Consider the following 5,276-nt stretch of genomic DNA (forward strand, 5'->3'; position numbering starts at 1 on the left):
CCTGCAAAGCAATATCCACACACAAATTGAACAGATAGGTAACGATGACATTTAAGCAGAAGTGGTGGACGTAAAGCAAGCAATAATAACATTTTGTTATCATCATAAATTACATGTTATCATCATCATCAGAATATAGTGAAAATGTTCCCTATATTGTGAACGGCTTTGTGATATCTTGAAAGATGTTGATGTGGTGATTTGTTGGAGACACTCCATAGCGCCACCTTTTGACAAAAGTTGGAGGGTTAGTTGTAGCTACAGACATCAAACTTGGTCGGTATATTGGTCTCATCAAGCCGGACAACTTTCTAATTTACACCCATTAGCTACGACCAACAGGAAGTCGACTATTTTGATTTGAATGTGGATTTTTGGAAAAATATAGCTGAATAAATTCATATCACTCATAGCAGAATCAGACATCTCACACCAAACTTTGTCAACATGATGCCAAAATACTCAAGATGTTAAATTGTGAATGGTTTGGGATATCTTGAACGGTGTTGATGTGGTGATTTATGAAAGTAACAATAAAAAAGATGAAGAGATATTTTCATTTATCTTTAAATTGCATTATTCTAACTCATAAAAACTTTTTACATATAAAGAACAAGAAATTATTAGGATATACGTGTAGTTTCAAAATGTTATCATGCTCAGAGGCCCCAAAAACATTAAAAGTGTCATTTAAATTTGTCAAATTAAAGCTCTAATACCAGGGATGAACACTAGAGGTCCTCATAAGATAAAGAATCGTTTGACCTCTAATGCTATTTAGCTCATTCTCAGTGTATAAGAATGAAAATAATCCATAGAATCAGTTGATATAGACTGTACTGTCAGTGTACTTTTACATAATTATTTTGTATAGGTGCTTAAAGAGCATTAAAATCTTTTTTTATCTTTTAAGGGAAAATTATATGATTTAAATACACATATATACACTCTCACTGGTAGAACAAAAAATCTTATAAGTATGACACTATACTGCTCAGTTCACTTAATTAGAATGAGAAACAAATACAAAAAGGCCAAAAAAAAAGAACTAAGTTAATATGTATTTATTTTTAATATATTTGTTTATAATTATCTCACAGATGCTTATAGATTATTAAAATAATATTTAAAAATGCTTGTAGACCATAAAACATGGTAACTATTTAAAATAGGGTCTCTTTTGTTAACAATGGTTAATGAACTAACAAACACGAACAAACAACGAACAATATATTTGTACTCGATTTTCTTCAAACTTCATCAGAATAATGTAAAAGCCCTGATGCATCAAATGCTGTTGCCATGGCAAATAAAAAAAATAAAAAATACATTAAAATATTTGTTTCCTGTGATATTTAAGGCAGATAGCGTGCTTAGAATTTCATTTTCCATTTTCAATTTTCAATGATTTTTATTCAATTTTCAATGATTTTATTTTCAATGATATTTAAAGTGCAGCATCCTAACTCGAAGCTTTTTTCATACAAATAACTATTCATTCTGATCAAACACAGTTCATTTCATAATTATACAAAACTCCACGAATGAAAGAAAAAAAAAACATATCTGATCTCACTCTGCTCTGCAGGAGGAGAGACAGTAAGGGTTAGTCCAAAGGGTTACTGTGTATGCATGTGCCAACTGGGCACCGTTTTCTTGATGCTATCGGGATGGCGACTGCACAGACGGCGAGGGCCCGGTCATCGCTGCTTGCAGCTTTAATTATTATTATTCTTCTTCTCCGGAATGAATCGCATTTTTGAGGGCCTAAACATACCCGAAAACTCATGAAACTTTGCACACACATCAAACCTGGCGAAAATGGACGTCTGATATGGGTTGCAGAAGTGGGTGTGGCAAAATGGCTCAATAGCGCCACCTTTACACGTTCCGCGGTGTGCGCATTCAGCTGTGATTCACGTACATGCACGCAAATCGGTACACACATGTAACTCACCAATACCTACAAAAAAGCCTCCTGGGACAAAATCCGAAACCCAACAGGAATTCGGTTATTATTAATTTTCTTAGCAAAATTTGTGTCATTTTTGCCATTTTCAGGCGTCATACTTGAACGAACTCCTCCTAGAGATTTATTCGGATCAACACCAAATTTGGTGAGTCTAATCTAAAGCCCTTTGTGACGTTAAATTGCGAAGATCTAGAGTTTTCATCAGAGGGCGTGTCCGTGGCGGCCTCGCAAATTTCGATGTTTCGCCATGAAAAAGGAAGTTGCTATAACTCAGGCATAAAATGCCCGATCTGCCCCAAACTTCACATGTGTGATAACACTCCTGACCTGAAGACATCTACATGCCCATATTCAGTTTTACTCATAGCACCACCTGCAGGCACCAGGAAGTGTCATGCTGCACTCTGCAACAAATTCCTCCTGGAGATTTAATCAGATCAACACCAAAATCAGTCAGTCTAATAAAAAGGCTTTAGCGATGTTAAATTGCGAAGATCTTGAGTTTTCGTTGAAGGGCGTGTCCGTGGCGGCCTGGCAAATTTCGTGGTCTCGCCATGGATATAAATCTTGTTATAACTCAGCCATAAAATGTCCGATTTGCCTCAAACTTCACATGTTCGATAAGAGTCCTGGCCTGAAAACATCTGAAGGCCTATATTCTATTATAATCACAGCGCCACCTGTTGGCAACAGGAAATGACTTGTACCAAACTTCTCCTAGAGATTTAATGATATCAACATTATATTTGGTCAGTCTGATCTAGAGGCCTTAGAGATGTTAAATTGTGAAGATCTTGAGTTTTCGTTAAAGGGCGTGTCCATGGCGGCCTGACAAAGTTTGATGTTTCGCCATGGACATAAAAGTTGTTATAACTCAGCCATAAAATGTCCGATCTGCCTCAAACTTCACATGTTTGGTAAGAGTCCTGGCCTTAAGACATCTAAAGGCCAATATACAGATATTATTATAGTGCCACCTATTGGCAGCAGGATATATCATTTCTTGCACTAACTCACACATACCAAGGTCAATCTGCACCAAACTTCACATGTTTGATGAAAGTGCTGGCCTGAACACATCTACATGCCAATAATCAGTTATAGGCATAGCGCCACCAGCTGGCAGCAGGAAGTTTGGCACATTTAAGTGACTTTGATCTATTTTTCCTACATTTACTATATCAAAAGCATACTGCCCACCGTTTGCTGTGTTCCTAAAGCCACCGGTCGGCGGTGAGCCCGTGTGCGAGGGCCCGTTCATCGCTGCTTGCAGCTTTAATTTATTATTTATTATTATTAACACAATTGTTTATTTTCTCTATTATAGGTTGAGCTATTTAAATTAGAGGCAACCACTGCATTTTGAAACAATCTACAGTATAAATAACAAAAAATTACGACACAGTTCTTTCTTAATCGTATTAAGTGCAGACAATTCAGCCATAATCAAAGTAGGCTACTCTCTAAATATTCAAAGTGCAAATAGAGACCGAATATTTCAAGCATGATACAGAGCTATAGACATACACAACCTATCATAGCCTACATACTAATAACAGCCTAGATGTCATGTAGCCTAATTTGCGTGCATTGGGGACTCACTCTCTATACAAGGGGGATTAAAATTGCTTTTGAATGCGCGTGCGTGTTTTGCTTTCGGTTTCAGTTTTAACAATTGCGCTTTTCACTTTTCAGATAGCCAAAGCACTTATATAACGGAATTCGTGCTACCTTTTTTGTCGACAATTTCAACATCTTTGGATAATAACTCGAGGTTAGATTCACTTTCGCCGCTGCTTCCACTCTTTTTTTTGTCGTCCTGGTGTTAAGTTTGCTTTGCAAAGTGCGGTAGGAAATGAACATTGTACTTTGACGTGCACACGCACGCTGCACGCTGATTGGCTGTTGTCGCATATTTCTGCTGTGTGATTGGCTCTTAGATTAATCCATATTGAGCAAAAAAATGTCTAGAGCTTTTCATCGTTATCAACATAAATTTTATCGTGATTCGATATGATATGTTTATCGGCCCAGCCCTACATTGAATTGTCTGTTTTGACAAGTATTCATGCAAACACACTTGGTTACAGCTTAGGTGAACGTAAACAGTTAGGAGAATATCAGACGTTTGTCAGTACATTGCATCTATGCATTCGGTTTTAAAGGGACAGCAGCCTAATTTAGTTGCTATCATCTGTGGCATTGATGTTAAACAAGCAACAAAAGAAAGACAGAAAATCACTCACTGCTCTTGACTGAATCACTTTAGTAGCCCTAATAAAGATTAATCAATTTATTAATTTTTTTTATTAAACTAAAACAATTAAAACTAAATGGCATTTTAGTCAAAAGACTACTAAGACTAAAGCCTGGAATACACTACGCGATTTTGCCCCGATTTTCCACCGATTTACAGTCTGCAGAAGTTGAGGCCAGTTGCTGAAAGTCAGAGCGAGTCTGCAGATTTGAGTTGGCAGATTCCATAGAAAATCGCGCAGTGTATGATGGTCACAGATTTCGGTTTTTTAGCTTCAGACTTTAGCCGCTTTTCCACTATCGGGCCGAACCGTTCTCAAAGCTTAACCGTTCTGTTCCATGCCGATCCGGGCCAGTCAGCACAGATACGGTTTGATTTTCCACTGTGGTGCAGATAACGGAACTCTTTGGAATGTAAATACAAATGAGTCAAATCGTTGCCTTGGTAACGCAAGAGTAGGCAGCCCCGCACAAACATACATATCACGTCCTTTTGGACGCGATATGTATGTTTGAGTTTTTTATTTTTTCCCGGCACTGTTTTGAACTTTTCTTAATGCCCTTCTCTGCAAGACACTGCGCAATAATTTTAAAAACTTTTCGTTTCTCTTTGCACCCTCCAGCTGTTGTTGAATTTTTCTTTCTGTCCAAATATCAATATTAGAGCAAATGTTTCATCCACAGACCAAAGTGTCTCAGCCATTTATATTTATGTGTACTGTATCTGCTTACTGCGCATCCGCTTAGCCATAGACAGAGCCATAAAGAAACTGGTAGCCAGGCAACAGCGTGGCGACGTCATGCACACGCATTTTACCAGCCCGGTTCAGCACGGTTGTCTAACCGTGCCGAGAATTCCGGGCCGAGAACGGTTTGTAATCGTTCCGTGCCGTACCAGGCTCAGGTGGAAACACAACTGGAACTGTACCCAACCGTTCTAAGAACGGTTCGGCCCGATAGTGGAAAAGCGGCTTTTGATTCCATCCAGTTAGAGGATATCAAACATGTATGATATTTTCAGCCGATTTTAGAACGCATATTGTTTTCA

The sequence above is a fragment of the Garra rufa genome, chromosome 8, assembly GCF_049309525.1.
Source record: "Garra rufa chromosome 8, GarRuf1.0, whole genome shotgun sequence".
Taxonomy (NCBI): Eukaryota; Metazoa; Chordata; class Actinopteri; order Cypriniformes; family Cyprinidae; genus Garra; species Garra rufa.